At 34.2% G+C, this 14,881-nt stretch overlaps 1 protein-coding gene and 1 long non-coding RNA gene across 2 annotated transcripts in view; one reads left to right on the top strand and one right to left on the bottom strand.

Moving 5' to 3' along the window:
* The first annotated feature begins 3,759 nt into the window (after positions 1-3,759).
* Positions 3,760-14,881, top strand: part of LOC106162425 (uncharacterized) — a 33,949-nt gene continuing 22,827 nt past the window's right edge. The window contains exon 1 of the mRNA XM_087010578.1: positions 3,760-4,481. The gene's annotated coding sequence lies outside the window, so the exon portion shown is untranslated. The remainder of the gene's footprint in view (positions 4,482-14,881) is intronic.
* LOC147762019 (uncharacterized) lies at positions 6,559-13,487 on the bottom strand. The gene is made up of 2 exons (XR_015333789.1): positions 12,867-13,487; positions 6,559-7,341 (listed from the first exon to the last, which is right to left on the bottom strand). It is a non-coding gene; the product is annotated as an uncharacterized LOC147762019 (long non-coding RNA).

Genomic DNA, 14,881 nt, shown 5'->3' with positions numbered 1-14,881 from the left:
CTTTCAATATGTTTTCTGCTTTAGTTCCTTTACTTATTTTTTTTTAATTTCTATACAAGATTCTACATTTTAAAATGGGAAATAAAAGATGTGGGACATTTAACAGATACACCCCAGACAGCCTCAGTAATCTGGCCCACGTCTGGCCCAGATCTGGCAACGTCTGGCAATATCTGGGCCAGATTTTGCCAGACACTTGCCAGATCTGGGCCAAGTCTGGCAAAGTCTGCATGGCATTTATGCCACATTTTGCCAGACACTTGCCAGATCTGGGCCAAGTCTGGCAAAGTCTGGCATTTATGCCACATTTTGCCAGATGCTGCCCAGAATTGGGCCAGATATGGTACTTTCATTTTCAATTTTTATTTTCTATTTATTTATTTTTTATTGACCAGTGAGCTGAATGCATTGAACTGACGTCATTTGATAAATTTTGATTTAATTTATCTCTCTCTCTTTTCTTCAAAGTCCCCTCATAAGTGTGCTATTTGTTTAATTTGACTTGACATTTGAATGAATTCACTGTTCTAAAACTTTTTTGAACTACTCGTTCCGCTGTTGTAAGATTCCGCTTTTTATGCTAAGCCGCTCAAGGACCCGGATGTAGCGTTTCTTAGAGTTATGGATATGAAAAAAGCACTGCAAGCGTATCAAACTGATACAATTCGTTGAGTGATTTGATTCGTGATGCGATTTATTTCAAAGGCATCAACACTGGCGACGAGGATTAACACTAGTGCAAAACTGTGAGCCAACTTTCTTTGAAAAAATGGAGGAAAAATGTGAAATTACGGAATTCGAACAGTACAGAAGTCCGGAGACATTAGGGTCACGCTCGACGCGATGGCTAGACAGTTTTAACCTCTTCGCTGACGGAAAAGATTGATCTTTTCAAAACCAACGGACGGCATGAATAATGAACAAAGAGAGAAAATTAAAAATACATGACAGAGGAGACGCGCGCTTATGTTGTATTCAGCAGGGACAGGTGTACAATATATTTTCAGGACTCTCCCAAACACAGGTTAGAAACATGAATATACATAAGACAGTTAACGCTTTGAATGAAATTGGAACACCAGAAACTGTGAGTATGATGAAACCGAAGTCATTTGACAAACCAAGCCAGTCTAAACATAACGAGTTTAGACATGAAAAACGAAGTAGAAACTCCCCTACTGAGAAAACATGGAACGTTGGATCACTCTGCAAAAGTCTGCAAAACTGAAACTATTATTCATGTAAATGACAGCTTTGAACATGATAATCCAGGAGTGCATATACATTTGGTGTGGGAGCTAATGCAATATACACAGAAGACATGGAGGAAATAGAGGAGGTGTTAATCTCAGTGTATTACCAGATTCAGGTGCATATTGTAATATCATTGATGAAAATACATGGAGAATGCTGAAATCCAAGAAAAATAAATGTGGCTCTTGTGGAGGACCAGAAAACAAACAGTATTATTCATACACGTCTGAGAAACCTTTAAAAGTGAAGGGAACATTTGAATGTGACGTAAAGGAAGAGACCAGTAGTAGTGAAAGGACATGGGATTTGATACGAGTTGATTATAGTTTTGAGAATTTTCAGTGTGGTTTAAGGAATAAAAGTTGGAGTTCATATGCTATTCTGCAAATGTTTGAAAAGACATTTTAAAGACTGAACTGTCAATTAACATGTTTCGAAAGGATCGTTTCTCTCCAAGAAAGGAAGGGATGTTGTGTTTTGACTTGACATTTGAGTGAACTGTTGTTAACTTGGTAGAGTTACTTGTCCCATTGTTGATTCCTTTTATAAGCTTGTCAAGGAGCCGGATGTATCATTTCCTAGTGTTATGGATTTGAAAAAAGCGCAAGCATTGCAAACTGGTTCAATTCATTGAGTGATTTGATTCGTGATGTGATTTAATTCAAAAGCATTGATACTGGGGTTTGTTTTTGTGCACATGTAATTCTCTTTTAATTGTACATCTATATCTGTGCTGGAGTATACATATTTTTTTTTCAGAATTTACATGTATGTACAGTACTGTAGCCAGCATGCAAGTTGAATTGAAACAGTTACTGCATGGTTATTTATAATTTTGTTATAACTCTCCATCATCTAAAAAACAATGTTTTTTCATTCATTATTCAAGATTTATTTATTACAAAACTATATTCATTAGTGATTATTATTATTAATGATATGTTTGAATTAGTTTAAAAATGACTGTATAATATTATTTAGGTTGAGGTGTGCAAAAATATTTCCCCCTCAACCCCCCCCCCATGCATGATTAATTACAATTTTTGTAATTTGTGTTAATTCAGATTCGATGAGCAGCTTTGTGTTGAAAAAAAAAAAGTTGTTATAACTGTTTTCTTTACATGTATGTAAGTGACATTTCCTCCTGTCAAGTGTCTGTATATTTGCCTTTTTGCAGTGTAGTTTTTTTTTTTTCAAACATTGTTTTGTACAAAAAGACAAGGAGTGGCCCTTAATGTGTTACATGTTAGTTGCCAGCAAGGTTATATAATGTGTAATAATTTTGTTTAGGGTTTTAGCACAGAATAAATACTTGAATCTTGAATCTTGTATGTCTTTTTTTATAGTAATCTTATTGAATAATTAAAAATAATTTAAAAAAAAAAAGAAAAAAAAACAATCTGGGCCATATGTGGTCCATGTCCCGCCCTAATCTGGCCCACTTCTGGTCCACATCTGGCATGCCATACCTTTGCCAGATGAACTCCTGCGTTCGCTTTCTCTAATGACTTCTCCACTTATGTGGTATCAGTTACATTTGGGAGTAAACGGCAAATCAGGACAGTAAATCTTTTACGTTAATGTTATTGTTACTTCCTTTTTTTCTTCACATTTTACAATGATTTGTAAAAAAAAAGTGTCTCCTAGACATACAGTGTATCTGTTAAATGTCCCACAATTTTTTTCTTCTAAAAAATATATATAATCTCGTAGAGGAAGGAAAAATAAATAAAGGAAATAAAGCAGAAAACCTATTGAAGGATTAGAGAGAGAAAATGTGTGAGAAAGGAAGAGAAAGAGAACTGTGTAAAGAAGCAGGAGGGGGGCGTTAAATGCCTTTCAACTCCTGCGTTTGCTTTCTCTAATGACTTCACCACTCATGTGGTATCAGTTACATTTGGGAGAAAACGGCAAATCAGGACAGTAAATCTTTTACGTTAAAATTATTGTTATTTCCTTTTTTTTCCACATTTTACAACGATTTGTAAAAATAACTGTCTCCTTGACATATCTGTTAAATATCCCACTACATTTCTTTGTTACTTTTTAAAATTTGTATAGATCTAATCTTATAAAGAAATGGATAAAAATAATTATCTATGATATCAGATAACCCATTGAAAGATCAGAGAGAGAGAGAGAAGGGGGGAGATACGTAAATAACTTTTTGATATCGCCTCTAAAATGACCTCTTATCTCTGCACATCTGGTGGGCTAGATGTACGGCGGTTTAAGAAATTATTAACGTTTATTTTTTATTTGTTTTACAAATGCAAATTTGTCCCCTTCTCTGTTATAGGCCTATCTGTTCAACATTGTTAAATTTTGTTCTGAAAATTATTGCCTTTTTGATGTTGATGATGGTAATATATTTTGAATTAACACGAGTCCAGGGTCCGGGTAAATATAAGGCCTACTGTTTTTTTCTATATAACAACTTCTTCATACATGCATGCATTATATAGTAGGCCTATACATTAACAATGCAAAAGTGAATTTTCTTTTAACTAAACCTTTTTTCGTTGTTGCTCTCTATATATATTATTTGATTGAGTGATGGGCGTGAACTTAAAACCACGTACCGTACATACTCATATGCTACTCTCTACCAGGGCCGCAGTTATTATTGTGGACATTTTTTGCTGAGAGCCAAAATGACAGTCTATTTATCTTTAGATATATCTGTGAATATCTGTGGAAAATCAATCTGTCGCCCTGGTAGAGGGTAGGCCTACCCATATGCCACGTACTGTTGCTTAAAAGTCACAATTGAAGCTTAGTAACTTAAAAATCTTGGATATAATAACGCTTAAATTTAATTGGTAGGGCCTATATTGGGTGTATCATAATAAGATACTTAATACTAAAGTGAATCAAGTTCTAGAAAAGGTTCACGTATTATTTAATTAAAAGCAAAATCCCTCTCCTTGCTAATTCTAGTATTGATGATGTTCTACTGCTGCGCCATCTATTACTGTCCTGATTTGCCTGTGTCCTGATTTGCCGTTTCCGCCATTTTCTGACCTGGATTGCCGGTTTCTCCTAAAGCGAGTCTGCGTCCTCTCGCCAATCCCATAGTTTCACCATTGAGCTTTCTTTGCGATCGCCATTTTGATTTTCATTAGCTACAGTGAACAACATATGTCGTGTCGTACTTAAGTAGGTCTACAGCGTGTGCTCCTGTTATAACAAAGGCGCTAAAGGACGTTCAATCTGCGTCGTGCAAGGTATGTTGAGAAGCTGGCAAAATATTCCGTGATTAAACTAAAACTACCCAGTACCATGTTCTTGAATACGTGCTATATTCACTGTATTGATAATATTGATAAGCTAACTTCTGTGCGTATGTTTCGTTATAGTTAACTGCATTACTTCCATTGAATTAATATTGTTCTAAGTCTACTACTGCAGGGGCACAGTAATTAAATCTCGTCCCAATGCGAGGGACGACGCGTAGGGGGCGTGTGAGAGACGGAGAGACCATTACAGGATTAATCGATATTCCTTGCATGTAGGTCCGCTATATTTAGTTCCTAGACCAGCTAGCACTCGGCTCTTCTCACTATTGGCCCTACCGATAAAATCGTTTGACTTGAAATCAGTAATAAACAACAGTTTATTCAGCCATTGGTCAACCAGTTGATTGGTCATCATGGTAACCGTGTGGATCGGTCTTTGAATAACTAATCTTAGCCCTTAGCAAAATGAAAAGTTTGCAGCAAACTTGCAAAAAATTTGCAGCAAATTTGCCGCAAACCAAATAGTTTGCAAGAAACTGTTTGCAGGTTGTTGCAAGAAAAATCACAGTTGTTGCAAATTTGCTGCAAATTTGTAGGAAGATTAAAAGTTTGCAGGTAGTTCGCAAGAAAACTATCATTTTCTAGCGAATTCGCAGCAAATTTGCAAGAAAGCTTCTATTTTCTTGCAAATTTGCAGAAAATTTGCAAGAAGACCCTCATTTACATAAAAGTTTGCTGGAAGTTTGCAAGAAAGACTATACACTGTTGCAAATTTGCAGCAAATTTGCAAGAAACTGCTCATTTACATAAAAGCCTGAAGAAAGTTTGCAAGGATAAATATACCCTGTTGCAAATTTGCAGAAAATTTGCAAGAAAACCTTCATTTACATAACATTTTGCAGGAAGTTTGCAAGAAAGACTAACATTGTTGCAAATGCAGTAAATTTGCAATAAACTCCTCATTTACATAAAGGTTTGCAAGAAACTCAGCTTTTATACACACCAAGTTAATTCGTTTGCAAGAAATTGCAAAAAATTGTTTCATGTTTGCAGCAAATTTGCAAATTCTTTTTCATATAAAAGTTTGCCTGAGTTTTGCAAGAAAGTCCATACCTTTTTTTACTAACATACAGTTAAATTAATGATGTTTGCACTGAACATGGGTGTCAGGAAGTGCCATGTTCAAGCCAAAATATTAGTATTAAGTTTAAAAAAAGAAGAAAAAAAAAGACCAAGTTAACTAACAGCTTATGAGATTTTTGCACGAAACTAAGAAATTTATAAACTTTAGCTTATGAGAAGTCTGAAGACACCTGAAGACACTTGGACATTTGTTAATAGTTTGGGAGAAGTTTGCAAGATGACATTTACTTAGTTTGCATAAAATTTGCGAGATACTCAGCAGTCTACTTACAGTTTGCGATATGTTTGCAAGAAACTTGGACATAAACTTACAATTCACAAGAAGTTTGCAAGAAACTTAAACAATTACTTACAGTTTGCGAAAAGTTTGCGAGAAACTTAGTCAATTACTTACAGTTCGCCATAAGTTTGCAAGAAACTTAAACAATTACTTACAGTTTGCGAAAAGTTTGCAAGAAACTTAGTCAATTACTTACAGTTCGCCATAAGTTTGCAAGAAACTTAGACATCAACTTACAATTCACAAGAAGTTTGCAAGAAACTTAGACATTTACTTACAGTTCGCGACAAGTTTGCAAGAAACTTAGACAATTACTTACAGTTCGCGATAAGTTTGCAAGAAACTTAGACAATTACTTACAGTTCGCGATAAGTTTGCAAGAAACTTAGACAATTACTTACAGTTCGCGATAAGTTTGCAAGAAACTTAGAAATCAACTTACAGTTCACAAGAAGTTTGCAAAAAAAAAAAAAAGGGCTATTTGCTTACAGTTTGCAAAAAACTTATAAAAATAGAAATTAACTTTTTTTTTTTTGAAATAATCAAGATATAGGCATTTGAAAACTTCTTTTCCATTTTCGAATCCATCCTTACTCAAACTAACAAAATTGTACTAAAAAAAAAACAAACAAACAATTCATGTACAGTTATGGATTTTGCCCACTTTTTGGCCAAATTTATTTATTTACATAACCCCACATAAAAAAAAATAGTTCCAAAGGCTTATATAAATGATTATTTATTTATTACAACATTTGTACTTGATATAATTTAAGTTCTTATGTATTATTATCAAATTAATACTTTGATTTACTGCTTATAAAACCGAGTAACCAGGATGATGTTAAGATTTCATAGGGTTTTCGTGATTTAGGCAGATTTGGAGCAATACTGAATTATGATGTAACCCACCAACTATCAATGAACATAAAAATCAGGGGATGACATTCCTGAGAAGTACTTCTTAAAAACAAATAAACTCTTTAGCCCAGGGTGAGTTTGCAAACCAGTGTATACTGATGAGCATGTGAAGATCACTTAATTGACTCCCAGTAATTGCATGGGCAGACCACGGCATACAGAAAAATGAGCAAAATACTAAGGTGCACTGTCAAGTTATGATCAGGGTAAATTGGTTTGTCACATGGGTCATCACAGGTATCTCCATCGGATCATCATCACTGTAACTATAATCACCATCACAGTGGACTTCATTACTCAACTCTTCTTCGCTATAAGAGAAGTTAGGACCACAGTTTTCTTTGCCATTGTCATTTTCACAAACTTCTTTTAGTTGTGTTATTGTGTCAGATATGTCACATATAGCTGTTGCTTTAATATTCTGTACATCCAACTCTTTGGCATTCTCAGGATAAGGTCTTTATCTTTTGGGTCTCACTCTACCAAGTTGGTCAGCCATCTTGTCTAAAATAAATAAGAAAAAAAGAATTATGAAAAATATATGTCACAATAAGCCTAGATTGATCAAATTTATTATAACAGGTCTCATGATTAAAAAAAGATGTATATTTTCAGTCCCCATTTACTATAGATTACTAAGTAGCATTGTATTCAAAGCAGAAAGATTCTCATTTCATTATATAGCACCTACATAAGCAAACTGATTTCTATCTAAGCAAAGAACAGTGGTCCTTCAATTGAAATGCATACTAGTAAGGGTGGAACTTCAAATTCAGTGTCCTTGACACATCTGGTCTTTCAAATTTTCATGGATAATTACAGTGCAGCAGAATGGCTCTTTGGTTCTTTTATGGAAACTACACACCTGAGAGATAATTAACTAAGCAGACCAACATATTACACACTGATTCTTATCTGAGAGGTCTTTCAATTCAATTTGTTAAATCTCTAAGCCCTGTGGTTCATCAGAATGAAACAATGAAAGAATTAAATGCAAATTATTAAAACTTAACAAAAAAAAAAAAAAAACAAAAAAAAAAAAACAAAAAAAAAAAAAAAACAAAAAAAAAAACAAAACAGCAAACCCATGCTTATTAAGTTCAGTTGCATATATTCCTTTTTTCAATTATTTGTCCTTCTTGAAAAGTAATCATTATACTTGGATCCTCGGTTTTCAGTTTACATTACTAGTGAAGTATGAATAAAGTTTTATTTACAGTTATTTGTGCATTGATTATTTAATTTTCCTCGACTTTAAGACACCCCCCCTCCCCAATCCGACATTCTTAATAGTAAAAATGTATTTCTGCTTAAGCATGCTGTGGAATGGACATTTAAGAATAAAACCCTAGATGTCACTCAAATCATGTAATTCACAGGCTCTTAAACTCTAATGAGTGCCTGAATACCTTTAAATTTCTTCTGCTAGTTTGTACATTGATAGTCTTCATATAGCAATACATGTATATATTCCTTATGTCTGTGGTATTGGCTTGTTCGAATAGAATTGCACTGTAAAATTATCAAGTAAATGTTGATAGTCCTCAATGCTAGAAAATTATATTTTCCTTGGCACTTGTTATTATATTCTGAATCTTTTCTTGTAGTTTTTTTTTCACTTTTGACCTAATAACCTTCAAATTTTTGCAATGTATTAAACTTATTTTTTAAGAGACACCTGCCAGATTCCCCCACCATCCCCCCCATTCAAGTCTCTGACATGCTCATCTTGCAAGATGCTGAGAGAAAGGATGAAACCTGTTCACACCTGACTGTTAATAACTGATCTGTATCTAGGTAAAGATCATGGACCTTAAAATTCCTACTTGCTAATTAGAGAAGCATTTAACAACAAACAAGTATCTATCCCTTAAGGTACATACTGTCTTTCAACAAGCTTAGCTGAACAATTCCACTTCTAAGAGTATTTACAGGTCATCAAATTCTATATTATCTGACAGATATTTTAGGACTACCTAAGCTATTTAGCTTCACTGGATTATAAATGGATTCAGTTAAAAGCATTTCACCTCCTGACAAATAACCCAAATGACTGTGGAAGGGGTTCTAATAATGGAAAATTGCATTTTGTTATGTATATACCTAGAGACATCAAAATTTTATCAATTTTAGGATGCATAAATGGTAATTTTTTGCCACAAAAGCTCACCAATTGCCTGTAAAATTTTAAATAGTACTAAGGTACTGTAATTACCACAAGACATCATTTAATACTGCCCGAAAAATGATATTTGAACAATATTTTCTGCTAGCTTGCTATGCTGATATAATCCAGGCAGATAAGTAAGATATGTACTTGTATGTTAAATTTTCAGCCAAAATTTAAAATAAGGACAATTTTCAATTGGCCGACAACTATCTGAAATGCTCAGCCCACAAGATGTGCTGCTAGCAAGGAAGAGCCCTATTCACACCTGACTGTAAATTACTATAGCACTGATCTGTATCAAAGATTCGGGGAGTATTGTAAAGTGAATAATTATTTGTTGTTTAGGACAAGCAAGTCCCCATCTCCTAAGACTCAAACTGTCTCTTAATAAGCTTTCCTAAACAATTCCACTTTGAAGAATACAGCACATCAGAGCCTAATCTAACTGTACCTCAAAAATTTAATGTAACCTGACATATAAGTACATTTGGGCTATTTAACTTCACTGGATTGTTATAGACTTGATTTAAAATGTCATCATTATTTGACACAAGCTAAAATGTAAGCAGAAAAGATGCTTTTAATGTAAAAATGCATTTTATATGGCATTTATCAGTTTTAAGACATTAAAATTATTTAACTTTTATCAATGTCAATTCATAAACAAGGCAGCAAAGCTGTCAAATGTACAGACAAAAAACAGAAAAAAAAAAGATGCAAAATAGGTCATTATGTCAATTTTGATGCAATAATAAATGCTTATAATAGCACAGTCAGTCAACACTGATTTTTAATCATGCACAACAGGTAACATGGTCAATAACAGGAGCAGATTCAGAGATATTTTCTGACAGTATTCCAAAGTATCTTTGTTGATCCATCCTCCATTTTGAAAGTCTTCCAACAGAAACCCGTTAATATAAACTGTAAAATCTGACTGTCTTCCAGGAGACCCAGAAGATGGTCTTAATCCACCCTTTCAATAAGATTACAATGTCAGGACCATGAGAGTTAAAATTCACATGATGAAAGTCCCTATATATGATAAATGATGACAGTGCATAAAATAATATTACATCGTGTTTAAAGACATAAATACCAATACAGCTGCTTATGTGGAAATACTGAAAATGTGCACAGCCTCAGGTGGATGGGAGTTAAAAATCACATCTTAAAAATGCCAGTGTTGGAGAAAAAATTAAATAGAAACAACAAAAATATAATTCTAATGAAGCTGTTATTCACTGCTTCCTTATTATGGACACTATGTTATCTAGCAGAGAGCTTAACAGGGAAATATCAACAAGTGTGCTTTATGAAATTTCAATTAATGGCTACTTAATTAGGTAAATGAGTTTATAGCACTGAAATTAGCCTTGTGAATACCCAAGGGGAATTAACAGACTGACCACACAAATTTGTCTATCAAAGGTCTTCAGGCCCATAAGTCACACCTTAAGAAAAGCAGAAAACAATAATGCACAAAAACAGGAGACTGCCCAATTCTGATGCAATAATACATTATGTTTAACTGCACAGTCAACATAAAATTTTAATTATGCACAACAGGTAACGCTGATGAAAGTAAAAGCATAAGGCTCCAGGCCCATCAGAGTTCAAGTTTTCAATAAGAAAGTGCCAGAATGAGAAAAATGAAAATTTCACAAAAAATGCATAAATTTAATAAAAATGATGACCCAATTGACCTGGCTTTCTAATTTGAACTGCATGCCAATCCTAAAAATCGTACTTATAAGTCAAATATAATAATAAGTAACACAGTTTTCTTTTCATAATGTTTGCAGTAGCAGTGCAAAAAGATTATTGTCAATTTTGATGTAACATTACATAATAAATTATAGAATAATTATCACCAATTTTTGATTATTGACTATAAATAGCATGGACATGTAGAAAATTTGATTACCATTAGGCTTCATGTCCATGGGAGCTCTGAGTCCCACAATGAATATGCCAAAAAGATAATGAATATTTCACTAAGTGTATAACTTCCAGAAAAAGAAGCCAATTAGACTGCTTTTCCAACTCGGGCTGCATTTTAGTCCTGTGTTTCTTTTTTGAAAGTTTGACAGTAATAAGTAACACCGTTTTCCCATAATGGTCATCATGGCAGCAGCACCAAATATTGTGTTTTCTTCTATTTTGATGCAACATTACATAATGCTTAACAGCATAATGACCATCAATTTTAAATGATAAAATATACGTGTCATGGATTTTCAGAAAATGTGACTAGCAAGGGTCTTCAAGCCCGTGGAGGTTCTAAGTCGCACCTTGAAAATGTCAATAAGTGAAAAATTAAATTTTCACAAAAACTGTTAAATTGCCAGAAAAATTTACCAAACAGACTGCATTGCCTACTGAGGCTGTATGTTAGACCCATGTTTCTTTCTTGTAAGTTTGAGAACAGCAAGTGACATGTTTTCCCTTAAATGGTCATCATAGGAGCAGTGCCCTAAATAGGGGTTTCTTCAAATTTTGATGCAACGTTACATAATGTTTAACAGCATAATAACCATCAAATGTTATTAATAAAATATTAGTAACATGGACATTCAGAAAACATGACAAGCAAAGGTCTTCAGGCCCATGGAACTTCAAAGTCACATCTTGAAAATGCCAAAATGTGAACAAGACAGCACTGTCCTGAAATGGGTTTATTTCCATTTTTAACACTTTTTTAACATAAAACAAAATAAACATTTTACTGCCATTTTTATATGACCAACTAAGAAAATTGATGAGATGGGAAAAGTATCAATAGAACAGTGTTAAATGTCCAATTTCCTCCATTCTGAGATTCTGAACATAGTGGATGATTGAATCTGACAAACTGCAATGATATGAGTTTATTTCCATTTTTGACACTTTATTACACAATACATGATAACAAGTTTACCATGTTTTTTTTACATAATCAACTAACAATGTTGTAAAGATGCAGGAAATATCAAACAAACACTTTTACGCATCTAATTAGTTCAATAATGAGACTGTTAACATGCCTAATAATTGAATCTGAGGAAATGTGAAAAAACAGTATAACTTCTAAAATAATGGCCCGCTTATGCTGATTTTCGAACTCAACCTGCATTTTAGTAAGATTGACCACTCCTGTGAATATAATGCCAATTGGCCAATCCGTTTTTCTTATATTGTGTTATCAGTGTTGCATTTATATTGAAAAGTGAAAAAACAGCATAAATTCCCTAAAAATGGCCCAATCATGCTGATTTTCGAACTTGACATGCGTATTAAGAATTTTCATCAGTTCTGTAAGTTTCAAGCCAAAAGGTAAAATGGTTTTCCACTTACTGTGTTATCGGTGCTGCATATATGCTGAAAAAGTGAAAAAACAGCATAAATTCCCTAAAAATGGCCCAATCATGCCGATTTTCGAACTTGACCTGCGTATTATGAATATTCATCAGTTCTGCAAGTTTCAAATCAAAAGGCAAAATGGTTTTCCACTTATTGTGTTATCGGTAAAAGTGCACGGCGACGGCGGCGACGACGGCGACGACAGACGCAGATGATGGCTATATGTACAGACACATCTGTGTCTGTACATAAAAATACACAAACCAAATGGTCCTTTTAATAAAACAATGTAAAGATAATATAAATCTGATGGTAACTTAGGAATGGAAAGAAAAACAGTAATATTTACTAACACTCACTATTTAAACAATGTATCAAACTGTTTCGTGCTATTTTTTTTTTTCTGAAGAGACACCTGAGAGACCTACATTCAAGTCTCTGTTGACACCCACTCAAATATTGAGATGATAATTTTCAATCATCTGATAACTATCTTGCTAGATAAGCTGCTACGTACCTTTCACTGCATGGTTTGCTAGTGTTGCTGGGATTCATCTTCCGCGAAATAAAGACACGCGCAGCCTTGACGACTTTTCAACAATTCCACCCCAGTAAACATTAGTTGGTCTGGATGCAGGAGCAGATCTGTAGTGGTGTTGGCAGAATCTACCTTTTCTAATCGATAGATCAAATTCTTGGTCACGGGGGAGCTCTCATGAACAGCGATTATCTGACAACCGGAAATGGTCATGAAAACGATTAATCGTGATAGGTTGATGCGCGATCTGATGCATCACGGGAAATTTGGAAGAAGAAGACGGTTTGAGATTTACCGGCAGCTGATTTTAAGTTGGTGTAACCAGTTAGAAATTATGATGCGTTGATTGCAAAGCCAGGTGAGTGCAAAGATTAATCAGAACGTTTGATTCAAGATAGGATTTTACTACACTCAGAGAATTCTCATCATGCCTGCGAGTAGAAGGTAGAAAGTAAACCGATTCTAAATACAGTTCTAGTATGGGGGCGCTAGTATGGTACTTGTTGGGAAGGCCATCTCGTTCTCTCTCTCTCTCTTTCTCTTCTTATTTTCCTCCCTCTCTCTCTCTCTCTCTCTCTCTCTCTCTCTCTCTCTTCTTTTTTTTCCGCTCGCTCTCTCTCTCTCTCTCTCTCTCTCTCTCTCTCTTCTCTCTCTCTCTTCTTTTTTCCTCTCTCTCTCTCTCTCTCTCTCTCTCTCTCTTCTCTCTCTCTCTTCTTTTTTCCTCTCTCTCTCTCTCTCTCTCTCTCTCTCTCTCTGTAACTGTGGAATAAGTGTGTAACTATATTCTTTTTAAATTATAGAGACGTGGATTACTATTGGTTTTGACAAGGATGGAGTTGTATCAGTGGAAGACGTTTCGAAGTTTGAGAGGGAGGAAGAGTAAGAAGGGGAAGTCCCTACTGTTGGAGAGACACTCATGGCTCCTTGGGATGGTTGCTTGTATTTGGCAAAAGTGATTTACATTTAGTGGTAAGTGTATTCTCAATTAGTATAGTTTGCTTAGGTGAAATAAATTCAAAGGGCAGAAGGGTTCATACAGCACTTAAGGTAACAGAGCATCGCTGTAACATGGGTTTCCAGTAACACATATAAACTACTTCTTCAAATTTCCTAATTACTCAAATAAATTTAACATGACAAGGGGTAAACTGAATAAGTCACCAGATTGGTCATTAAAGAGCTTTAGACTGCTCCTTTCTTTAAATTTTTGGCCAGAAATTTAGCCTATTTTTATGACCTATTATTATTATTATTGTTTTTATTTATTATTATTTTTTTTTTTTTGCCCATTGATATACAGCATAGAGTGCTAGAAGAAAAATCTGTTCAAATATTTTTTTTTTTTTTTTTTTTTTTTTTTTTTTTTTGGGGGGGGGGTTAATTAAACTATGCCTTTTGGTAATCCTCTAAGTTATACTACTTGAAACTATATGCTGGCATTTTGTTGGCTTATGTGCATGGCCAAAATTTACTTCATATGCACCTTTAAACTTAGCCCCTTGAAATTACTTTTAATCTTGAAAAAAAAAACTTGCACATTCAATCATATCTGCCACAGGAAAAATTTACTAGTATAGTTTTAATAGTCTTGATGGTTTTAAAAGTCAGTTTTGGTCATTTCCACAGAAAGGAGAAATATCAAAGTGCAAATACATGTGTTTTAAAAGAATGCTTTAAGAGCTTGTCCACGAGAGAACCAGCCCAGGGTGGCAAGGTGGGGGTCAGCGGATTTCAACCAAATTTGTTGTATGGAGGCATATAAGGAAGTTATTCATGAGTTAGGAAGGAATCACAAAAATATCCTTTCTTCAGAGAATTATAGCCTATTATAAGTCATGGCTTATGTAGCCTCTTTGAGACTCCATTTTTACCTTGAAAAAATAATGATATATTTTGTGTAAATTAAACAAAAATGGAGAAAACTAAAAAATATTAGACCTTACAATCATTGAAAACAATCATTTGGCTTGCCACAGATATATGTAGAATTCAGA

The sequence above is a fragment of the Lingula anatina genome, chromosome 4, assembly GCF_051362555.1.
Source record: "Lingula anatina isolate TDL-2025a chromosome 4, LinAna3.0, whole genome shotgun sequence".
NCBI classification, from domain to species: Eukaryota; Metazoa; Brachiopoda; class Lingulata; order Lingulida; family Lingulidae; genus Lingula; species Lingula anatina.
The sequence above is the reverse complement of the archived record's forward strand: the minus strand, read 5'-3'. Positions and strand labels throughout refer to the sequence as shown.